This window comes from Drosophila elegans, unplaced genomic scaffold (genome assembly GCF_018152505.1).
Source record: "Drosophila elegans isolate 14027-0461.03 unplaced genomic scaffold, ASM1815250v1 contig_149, whole genome shotgun sequence".
NCBI classification, from domain to species: Eukaryota; Metazoa; Arthropoda; class Insecta; order Diptera; family Drosophilidae; genus Drosophila; species Drosophila elegans.
This window is the reverse complement of record NW_024545513.1, coordinates 257236-269299: the sequence shown is the minus strand read 5'-3', so window position 1 is coordinate 269299 and position 12064 is coordinate 257236. Positions and strand designations below refer to the sequence as shown.

Sequence of the window (12064 nt, the reverse complement as noted above, 5' to 3'; positions counted from 1 at the left end):
GTGGCGATACGCTCTGGTGAATACCACTGTTTTCGGGCAGGAACAGAAAGTCCGCCTCAAAGGAAGCAAAGCCATAGTCGAAAATCGAAGTTGACGCTAAGTTATCGCACTTTATCCGTTGTTTTGTTTTGTTTTGTTTCTTATTCATTGGAGTTTTTTTGTTTTGAAAGACGAGAGGTATGAGACTGCCCTTTTTAGGTGTTTGTTTATGAGTTTGTTGAAACACACGAAAACATTCCCAAGTCGCACTGCGGAGAATTGCGAAATCAGATTTTAAGCCGGAGGAGTCATGTAGCATACATCCCACGTTTCGCCTTAATTCTTTTTAATTTTAAGCTTACCTTGGCAAAAGTAAGAAGTGCTTGAATGGGCACCAAGATCTGAACAGGCGGCAGAATAATTAATTTCAGAGTTTCGGTTGCTTGATTCTTGGTTCGCCTGCCCCGAATATGCGTAAAACCGATTCTTCTCGATCGGTTTCTCTTTGTGCTCGGCTTGCTATTGTATTTCATTTCTTCACCAAGGTTCTTTAAACATCTTGAACCAAATCGGTTCAAATTAGCATTAATAGCTTGGCGACGTCAATTAAACTCCGCTTAGATCTTCCAACTCTAACGGTTTCGGAAAACACTGGGAAGACCCAATAGCAACAGCCGCTGCTGCCGCGGTCCATAAAGTTTATTGGTCGAAATCTGCAAAATCTGCGATATAATTTCATGGCGATAAACTAAAACGCTTTCAATGGGGAAACAATTGGGAGCACAAATTGGATGTCGACGGAGGTGGAGTGGCAGAGGACTGCGTGAGGACTCATAAAACTGTTAATAAAGAAGTGGAATCGGAATTGGAACACTTCATTTAATCAATCGCCGCTAGATAAAACTGAACTGAGAAACGCGAGTGATGACATTAATTTTTTCGCTGTGTTACACGAGCCAGATATACTATAGATTGATTTAACACGTACTAGACCCCGGATCAATTAAAATTTATGCAAATTTAGTGTGAAGTGTAAGATCAGCCTGAGATCATTTCAAATATCCACATGGATATTAATTTCGACCATACCCTTTTACTGCTCTTAACTATTAAAACTTTTCAATCGCCCCGCAGGTTACAAAAGTTCAGATGCAAAATTCACTCCCGTTCTCTTTATATCTTCCTCTGTCCAATTGAATCGGAAAGAAGCCCTATAACGAAAGAATAGCCCGGACTACCAGTCACACGTGTAGCTATGCAGAATAAAAAACTCGACAATTCGCCGCAGTTGTCTCAATTAGTGTTGTTTTCAAATTGCCCAGCAGTTGGAACTAGGCAAAACTGATTTGATTAATTGCGCACTTTTCTCTCAGACCCGGAACTTTAGGCTCTCCCTTCTCTGGAAGCTTCTCCTGTTTTGTGGTTTGTGCGGTTCGTTGAAACTACTTTTCACTTTCTACACTTTGTAGAGCAGCTTCATTTCAGGCTTATCTATGTAATGTACACTTGAGATCCAGAAAAGAAGATTAATTTACTCTTACCTAATAAAAAAGGCTATTTAAACATCGTCTTGTGGAAGTTTGCTTTTTTGTTCTATTCTGATTACTTACTATTTTTCGTTTTCTATTAAATACCCTCTGCAAGGGTACAAATAAATAATACACGACTAAAATAAACTTACAAGTTTTTTCAAAACCAATTATTAAAAGAACTCTTCCAAGAGTATTTTTGTAAGTTAAGTTCAAAATCTTATTTTATGCCGAGCGGCATAGAAAACGATAAGAAAGCCAAACACTTAAGATGCCGTTGACTAATTTTGGTATATGCAGCGCTGGAAGATGATATTACAAATAAGGCCTCAAAGTATGATTTGAAAGTCGAGAAGTGTTCCGGACTTCAAAATGTTGTTTCTCTCACTGAGTTTAGTTCGACCAGGAAGATCACGAGATACTAGAGTGCAATCAATACGAGTTCAGCAACATTCAACAAACATTTCCCTGCTCCATGTGGTCTTCTCATTAATAGTCCCCCTCCCGATCCATTTTCATTTCCATGTTTTCCCATCTCGAGTGGCAGAAGCAGGAAGCGAACTAAATATAAATCCAAGTCATGGCCAGGCCTCCATATGTGGGTTGGAGAACGGTCGCGGGAGGTGGGTGGTGGCGTTAGTAGCACCGTCCCTATAAGGCGTAGATGATGGTCTCGATTCTCGCATGACTTAAAGGCATCACGACGGAGAAAATCAAGAGACGAATAATCCCCCTTTGAAAGCAGAGTGCAACCGGTGAGTGCGGTAGGATGTCCATTAAATTATTGCCGCGATCTATTAGCAGACGAGGATCGAACAATGGCTAAAAATAGAAGAGAGCCAGGCAGTCACGCTCTTTTTTGGATTCTTTTGGATTCTGCGACTGGCGTTGAAAGACCAAGTACCAAGAAAGTGCTCAAAAGATCCAAATGGATCTACCCAGTCTTTAAGTTCCACTTCTGTTAGCAATTGAAATTGAATGGATTTTTCACTGGAAAAAAGAGGACAATTATGGGTGGCAGTGTATAGTAAATATATTTATTTAATTAAAGACTTATATATATTCAAGACATACTGATGGAAAATACTAAGAGGATACTTTTCCTTACAAAAGTAATCGATAATACATAGAAGAATATATTAATTACTTTTATTATAATTGTATAAATACATAACTTTATCAGGAATTATTTGTCTGTGTAAGGAAAGAAAACGACTCTCTTCCTAACTTCTGGTTCATCTCTTGCCTGCCCTGATCTTTTCTACGTGAACTTGTTCCCTGACATGCAACCATCTGAATATGGTTGGCGCAACCATTTCTAGGCAACCGAACATTTGTGTTTGTTTTTGGATAGGATTGGTTGCGTGTGATTGATTGAAATAATTGAAGCGCCAGTCTGGTTAGTTTACAACAATTGATAACGAAGAATCGATTGTTAACAAAAGAGCTTCAATTATTTCAGCTATCTAAACAGCTTCTAAAGACCTTTAAATTGTCATTTTTAATCGTCACTTGATTAATATATATCTGTTTTATTGCATGTCCTATTATTTTATTATAAATTAATCATCTGTTAATTAGTATTTGAATTTAGGATTTTAATTCTTGCTCATTTCTTTGTCATTTGTATGATGCTACAATTTTCTCTTAGATCCGATTAATTGTCGAATAATTGTCATAGCTTCATTGTTGTTAACATATACGCATTAAAATCAAAATATAGTCGGTTGAATAATTAATGTTTGTAAAACCGGCAAGTATATATTAAATTCGGCTTGCCGAAGATTGCCTTTTCCTTGTTTTATGCTACAATAATCTGCATTTAAATTTACATGTGTATTTATAATTTATATTTTTGACATTTCGGCAAGAAGGATGCAGAAAGGTCAACCAGACCTGCACTTTTGGGTTTAGAGTTACCTGGAGAATTTTCTCGGATCCGCAAATATTTGCTCACTTGTCTTAAGTGAGAGAAAGAGGAAGAGTTAGGAGTGGAGTGGAGTGGAAGCGAAAAAGGGGAAAAAGGCGCAATCTTATCGTAGGCAAATGTTTAGCAGCCAGCAAGCAAGAATGTGAACAACTTATTTTCACATTTTGGTTCGCGATTTGCGTTTGTGTTTTGCATGCCATTCGCTGCAGCTTTTTTGTTCCCACCTCTGGCTCTGTTTGTTTTTCTTTAGTGTTGGCCTTAAAGCTGCGCTAGAAGCCGGAAGAGGGGGATGGAGGAGGTAGAGGGTGCGTCACTGACACTGAGTAGCGAAAATTCCAAGAGAATGCTGCACCGAACTCCGCCTGAACTGGCGTCTGAACAAGCCCAATGACCTTTGTAAAAACCACCCTCAACTGCATTGGTGCCCTCCCGTTTCGAGCTGTTAAGGGGGATGGGAACGGGATGTAGAGATAGGTGCGCAAGGCATATGGGCAGATGCGGGTCGTCAGGGTCAATGTCTGCAGTCTGAAGGAAACTGAATGCATCTGTTTTGACAACATTGCAGCTCACGAAACAGGGGAGCATCCCTAGATCAAATTTACTAATGTTCAAATATAATGTTTACCTTATATACCTTATTTATATTTGAAGTTTAACCACTATTTGTTAAGCCAAAGCAAATATTTAAAATATATTTTTAAATTCTCATAAAAATAACTATTTGATAGCCACTATTTTTGAGTTAAATAAAATATGCCTTATTAGAAAGATTTAAAAAGTACACTTTGAAAAATGTATTATCTGTATCCTAAATACTTTACTTTTAAATATGAAGGAGTTCAATCGTTTTAAGGAAATATGAAGCAAATGATTCGATTTTTTATTTTTAAAATGAAAAACTCTTAATCACCATAATTTGTTTAGCATAAGAGGCTTAAGTTATAGAGTTTGGACGGCAACAACAGTTCGGGTATGCTAACTCCGAATTGATTTGCCACTGATTGAACTAGATGTTCATTATTATCTGCTGCTGGGCTGCGCAGTTTTTTTATGATTGCTTTGTTTGGCCGGGTGTTTTGTTTACACTTACAATTCTGTCTGGGGCACTTTCCCTGCGAGAGCAAGCCGGAGAATCAGGCCGTCGTCGACTCAAAGCGGAATTGATTGAGACTCGAATGAGTGCTTTGTTTCGCTTAGAAACAGATGGAGAGATAAGTGCCAGAGAAATGTTAACTGCAGTTTAGTGGATGCCCGAAAGTATGCCTTAAGTGCTGTAAATCAATATATTTTCTATAACACTTCGGATAAAATTTCAAAATTTCTGAGTATAGTTTTGGCTAGAGTTCTACAAATTTCGTGACCATGTCTTTGGCTTTCAGTTAATGTTATTAAGCTGTTTTTCTTGGTTTTTAATGATAGCGATTATATATTTGGGTTTGCAATTTGCAAAGATGCAATTTTACCAGCACTTACTTTTGCGATATTATTTTATTTGATTTTACTTTGTACTCTGTGATCCTTCTTATTATTTAAATATTCTCCGTTTTCTACTTGCAGTTAAAAACCTTTCCTACCACATTGCATGCCAAAGTTACCGGGAACCAGTAGATACTTCCATTGGGCGACTGAGAACCACAACAAAGGTAAGTTGATCCGCCTTAAACTGAAAAATATAAGAAGGAGAAAGATGGAAGGGAGTGTCAACAGGGGAAACTCAGCATAGATGGCCCAGTGTTGAAGGTGACAATGGCAATGTCCTTTGCATTCCGCCTAAGGCCCTGGTTTGTTAGCAAAGGGTGTAGGATTTTAGTATTTGCGGTTCCTGCTAATTTGCTTGTGTAATTTTGAGGACCTCTAGAAAAAATACACCTAAAAAATCAAAATTTGTATGCATTATTATTATTATTATTGTTACTGCTTGCTCACAATATTTGTATTTGGTTTCTCCATATTTTTTCGCCTGTGTAGAGACAGAAGCAAAGCAACCTTTTGGAAGATTTTACTACCTCTTTTCCATTCATATTAATAACTGGTAGGCGAGCAAAAAAAAGGAGTACATACAAACATAAGAAAGGGGAGCCCATGAAGCTTAACAAGTTTCAAGCTGATGAAGTGTGCTTGGGAACCTGGAGCCCACATGTTTTCCCGCCTTCGTTTCAAGTTCGCATTGTTCGGATTTTCTACTTAACCTGTGATGAACCATTTTCATTGTCTGCCACAAAGTATGCAAATAAAACTTAACTTTGAAGCCCAAAACTCTTGAGGGTGATTTTATTGATCGATTCATAAGCGTATGCATGTTAGTAAAGGTAATTCTCGGGTTTTCTAAAGGCAATGATCATTCGCGGAATTTGTGGGCTGCTTTCTTTTTTATTCTGTTTTATATTATATATTTTAATTTATATTTAAAAACTTTTAATTATATTTCATAGTTAAGCATTAACATTTTTAACTGAGCACCCACAATGCTCTCGTTTCGATAAAACCGTTTATATTTTAAAACGTATATTGTTTGTATATAAGTTGAGAAAATGATTACTGATTTTATTACTCCCCAAATTTTGCTAGCAAATCCGCTCTTAATTTGTCCAAAAAATTAGGTTGAGGAAAAGGGACCTGAGGATACCTGAGCATTAGGAGTCGGAGCCGCACTCGATGTGGTGCAATCTGTTCCAATGCAAAGTTCAACGAAGCCACCGCGAAGTCGTTGCCACACATTCGCTTGTTTGCCAGCTTTGCGTAACCCGTTTCCTCGGCTTCCCGACTTCTCTGGCTAACTGGCTAAATTTGCCCAAAAAACACGTTCTCGCTCCCGTCTTTTCCAAATTACCAACAAGGCAAAAATGTTGCCCCCTGCCAAAGATGCAACTGTTGCAGCAGCAGTCGTTTGCAAATGTGCAGCTAACAAGAAGTCAGGGAGCAGTGAGTCGAATGGAGAAACTCCACAGTCGCCGGAATAGGTCGGAAATGTGTCAACAGTTGCTGGACACGGTCCGCTGCAGATTACTGGATAATCCTCTTTAGCGATCTACCGTTCTGGCCTCAAATTTTGAACAACTATTGGGAAAGATCGTGGAACTCCAAGTGGCTTTTCGAAATGTGAGTGATTCCGACGTTTAATAGCGTTAGCCACTGTAAGCTGTTTAAAATTGGACTTGGTCAAATTATTTATAGCAATTTGGTAAAGAATTACTGATAGTAGGATTTTGTCAAATATTAATATCCATTAATTTTCAATACTCAACGTATATTGTTATCTATAACTTTTAATTTTTGTTTAAATATTTTGAAATCAATTAGCAGCCCAACTAAAAATACAAGCAGAAACTAGAATTTGGTTTGCTTCTTTCAATATATGAAACGATTATGCTCCAATAAAAGCTTCTTAAGTAGCGCTTCCTGCCCCTCTGGACACGCCCCCGCAGCGGAAGGGGTGACACCAACGCTCAAAAATATTTTTCATAAATATTTAAAGCAAATATTTCTTTGTTTACCGTTTGCGTTGATTGTTGGCTAAGTCAAAATGATTTTTTTAATTAGGTGCGTGCGTTGGCAGAGATTTTTTTTGAGAGAAGGGCAGGATCGTGGGTGTTTGGCCAGCAGCTTAATTGCAGTCATCTGGGATAAGACCTCTTTTTCGACTATGGACGCTAATAAGCATCGTATTGATTTTGTTTCTGATTAAATTCGGAGATCAATTTGGGCCGGTTTTGCATTGGTATATTTGATCACCTCAGCACTAGTTAGAAAGCTTTTTTTGTCAGCCTGCCTAATGTTTTTACCGAATGCAGGTAGCGCTGCAAAGCAAGCAAAGCCCGTCATCGCCAGGTGCCCCTTCCACCTTACACCAAACCTAGTCCATGTAAAAATCCGAATCTGAGTGCCAGCCAGCCCAAGACCAAACCAGTGCTGTAGGTCAAGGCTGGGTGTGGCGGGCGTTCCATATAGACTCGTACGTGATGTCTACTGCCATTTGTAACCTGCAGGTGAAAGCCCAGGTAAAAAGCGGCGGGGAGAATCAAGGGAAGACTCTCTGCAATGGCACATTACCATTAAACTTGGACACAACGAGTTAAAGATCTAAAACCATTTGATTTGTAGCCACAGTCCGTTCCCTGCCATTTTCGATAAGTCAATCTTCTGCTTAGAAAGCAGAAATAACACTGAGGACAAAAGGCGGCAAAGGCGGGGAGACGGTGAGCTATGGGAAATGCAAGCTCAGCACGTAGACAAATAACAAAAATCCGCTTGCAGCGGGATCTTCGTCGTAATTTTACGCTTCTCTATGACTTTTTTATTGTGAGAAGTTTCTGGGTATGAAATTTTGGGAATGGGAATAATTGTAAGACCTGTTATAGATGTCTGCCTTCGAAACGGCGTTATACTTGCTTTCTCTGCTTCCAGATGAAATTTATTACAACTACTTTTATCAGTTTCAAATCAAAACTTATTTATTTAATGTGTATTTTTAAAAGAAGGGTGTGAGTATTGAGCAATAAATAGGTTTCTACCAAAACAGTGCGAAAAAAATATTTCTTTTGGAAATATATTTTTTAAAATTGCAGCAAACTAATAAAGTAAGTGTACATTGGAATGTATACAAAATAATAACAAACACTATTAAAATTATAAACCACACAAGCACCCTGATTTACTTTTATAACATTTCAGAGGGTATTTTAATTTTGGTCAGAAGTTTGTAACGCAGTAAAGAATGACTGTATCCTATAGTTGTCCCGTAAGTTATGGCATACATAGTTTTAATCCAATCCTTGACTTAAATATATATTTTATAGCTGTCATTTGTGAATATGCGCAGTGCACACTCTATTCAATTTTCGGAAGGGTTTTAAAACTGCAACTAGACGCCGAATTAGCTTACATTCTCGTCTATTATACATTTGGAAAAAATTCAAAAATATTGTTTGTTGTTGTCGGGCATTTTGGCTGTGATTTTCGGACGCCTTTGAACGTTATTTACGACCAGCTAAACTTTATTATGATTTAAATTTTATTGCACTGTGGTGTGTGCAAAAATCGTTGTCCATTCCTTTGAAACAACTAACAGCATCTTAAAAAGCACCGAACCAAAATAGAGGTAAAAGAAGAAGAAAATTAATTGATGGGAATTTCTTTTTAGTCTGCGGCGGATGGGATTGAAACAGGTTAAGATGCGAAGGCATCTCCAATGGCTTGCTTGGCTGCTGCTGGTCTTTCGTCGATTTACATATTCAAATAGAAATCGAAAGCGTTTGATTTTTAATTTTGTATTTGTGCCCCCTCTTCTTTTTCCCTGACTTCCTTCTAATTTTCTGGCAGAAAAACAATGGAATCCCTCATCTACCTTTGTGTCGCTGGAATTACGTAAACTGTGACCAATATATGGAAGTTCAAAAAGAAATTGAATGGAAGTTTGATCGCTGCTTTGATTTTGGTGAGGAAGGTTTTGTTTCTGACCCGAACTCTGTTAATTTTTATTAAAGCGAAATAAGGTAATAGTTAAGTTTGTGGGTCTTACGGTGCGGATGAATAATGTAAGAATCCTGGGATTAGAGAGAGCGAGAGGTTGCTAGCGATCCCCAATAAAATAAGCTGTACTTAGGAAAGATTTGTTGGGGAAATACCTTTTGAACTTAAGCCATTCTGTTAAACATCTGTTCATTTTGGTCAAATGCCATGAGGTTGACTGGTCCCGCCCAGCGATATCAATCTCGATTAGAGCGCTGGCATTGAAGCACCAATAAAAACAATCTGAAACTTTTTTTTTCCCACCTGGAATGCTCATCCCGCATTGACACATTTCGATGGCCCCAAAAACAGCTATCAACTCAACAGTAACAACAACAATTACACCGATAGCAACTGCAAAACAACTTAATTGATTACCCAAAAAGCCAACAACTGCTATGATCGACTTTGTTGTAGACATTTCACGCACTCACGTTTTTTAACGCAATCTCCATTTACAACAACAGCAGCAATGAAATGAAAATCCGCAGTCGGATTCCCGCATCTTGGCGTTTGCCTCGGGTCTGTACACATAAATATATTTTTAAGACCGCAGCACAGTATTTATCTTATATTTTTCTCCTGCCTCTGTTACATTGAAATCGTGGTTCGCTGCGGTTTTTCTTTTGAGGAATAAACAATTAAAACCAATAAAAAAACAACAAAAGTACTATACAAGTAGAACGGGCAGGGGCCGAAAACGGAGTGTCTGATTGTGAACTTAAGTTAAGTTTGTAGGGAAATGGCAAAGGGTTAGGCGTCTCAATATTGCCTTTTCGACTGGATAATTCTACTGCACTCTGGCCGACTTATTTACGACTCATTAATGACGGTTTCGGCTGCCCTTTAGTGCTTTCAAAGCAGTTAAGGGTCTTAGCATTTATTTATTTTTAATTGCACACTTGATGGCGAATTAAAAAGCCAGGTGTAAATTTCAGCAATCCGAGTGGCCGATGATGTCAACTAGGAAACTTTTACCTATTCACTTGAGTTGCGCCCCTAAAATGTTTATTGGCAAACGATGAAAACAATAAAACACAAATTTAATTTTTATTTTGATTTCTGAGTCATTCAACCCGGCACAGAGCAAAACTTTCATATGGGAAACGTTGGCGAGACTTTCTTCAAAATTTTGAAATACTCGTCCGTCAAGTCATCTACAATCCACAATTTACCACTAGGTCCCCCCCAAGCGCCCCTTTTTGGGGTGGGTGAAACCGATATTAGCTGAGCGGAATAGTTAATTAAGGCATACGCTACATATGCTAATGTCAACCGAATGTGCATATCAATTTGTCAGTCTCTCGACAACTTCCCGCCCCACAAAGCCTCACCCCTCTGCTCCTGAGCCCCTTTTGGCCAAAGAAGTAGCCGGCCTAAAGCCAAGAGCGGCAAGTCGTAAATCGTAAGCCGTAATCCGGAAAGAGTCGGGCCAATTGACGGATGTACGAGCGGATGATCTGCCAATCAAAAGATATTCCCATCTCTTTTTAATGGCAAAATATACTCTACATACAATCGGTATTTGATTTTTATATTGTTATATTTAAGAAATATAAAGACTTGAGATTTTCTTAAAGTGTTAATGAACAACAACATTTCTCAAAGACTCTTGTAAAATTTAAAAGAAAAATAAAACAACTAGGTTTTATAAGGTGTTAATAAACACTAACGTTTTAGGCAATTGTATTTTCCATATCCTTTTCTCAAGTACGTTGCCTAAGTCTTTTGTGTTGCTCCTAGGAACTTCAAGCATTGGCTTAAAGACTAACCGAAATCCATCAGGTGCTGTCACCCTTCATCCCTCCACTTGCCTCACCCATTTACGATTCAGTGATGGTTTAAGCGGAGCCAAGGAAAAAGAACAGGGCGAAGAGTTTTTGACTCACTCAAAAGTCAAGTCAGGTGCGAGCTCGAACAAATTGTTTGTTTATTTCTCCATTTCACTGCAATTTGCCCGGCCAGAATAACAAGAGGACCTAAACGTTTGTATTTTTTTTTGCTTTCTAGTGAAAATGAAAACGCTTTTAGTATTAAACGGCCGAAAAAATAAACAAGAAATAAATTGAAGAAGTCGTTGACAAAGTTTCACTTTCAACCACCATTTGGGACGAAGCCTCTGCACTTTTTTTCAGAGTTTTGGATTAACATGGAGGAGGCATAAATCAGATTTCACAAGATCTCCGAGCGGGAGAAACTAGGTGAGGTGAGAGCACCTGCGATTAGCTGGGAATGGAAATGAGCAAAGGGAGTGCCTAGAGAAGGGGCAAAACAAATCTGATTATGTGCGGACTTGGTCGGGGAAATTAAATGGGTTCTCTGAGTGATGGCTGCAGCCCTATGCTCACGTTTTCATAAAAAGCTGCGAGTGGGATATTATGCCTGGCCGCATAATGGTCAAGTAATTGCGATCGAAGCGTGTTGGCTTTCGCTCTTGGCCTGCAGCGGGATGAGTTGGCACAACACACATAAAAAGGCAGAGCCCTGCGAATGGAATTTGGTCATGGAATAGTCGGGTAGGGTCGGTTAGGGTAGATTGCAACAATCAATGCGGAGATTCTGAGAACCCATGACTAAGACGGATTTGAACTAATTTGCCTCTTTACCGCCCTCTTCTTCTTACAGCCAAAGACCATGCCCAAGAACGAAGACAATTAACAGGTGAGTTAAAATTTTTGAGCGAATATACACCTCTATACACCCTTCTCAAAGTTGAACCTCTCCGATGAAAAGCGCAGAGTATCAAAAGCATAAAAAAAAAACAGCGAAAAAGAAGATGAAGAACGGTTGGCAACCACAATCTGTCGGCGCTAAATTGAATGACTGTCAATAGTCGGTATTTGGCCAATGATTTGTTGTACAAAAACAACAACGTTGGCTCTAACAAGGACCGTTACATAAAATGAGAAGAGAATCGTTGATGGGAATCGGCAAGAGGAGGGGGGATTTTACACAGCGGTGTTGCCATGATATTTGATTTTTTGCATGACACTTGCAAAAAAGAAACAAAAGAGAGGGAAAAACAAGTTTATTTGTGACGACCTTAAATTGTTTTTGACTTTGAGTTCGACTCTGGCTTTGAGCCTATAACTGCCAAAGTTACTGGTACAAATGCTAT

The 12064-nt window shown here is 38.7% G+C and overlaps 1 protein-coding gene across 1 annotated transcript in view; it reads left to right on the top strand.

The window, feature by feature from the left end:
• The first annotated feature begins 5001 nt into the window (after positions 1-5001).
• The window catches only part of LOC108135920 (disheveled-associated activator of morphogenesis 1), a 30222-nt gene continuing 23159 nt past the window's right edge, over positions 5002-12064 (top strand). Inside the window, exon 1 of the mRNA XM_017256864.2 lies at positions 5002-5081. The gene's annotated coding sequence lies outside the window, so the exon portion shown is untranslated. The remainder of the gene's footprint in view (positions 5082-12064) is intronic.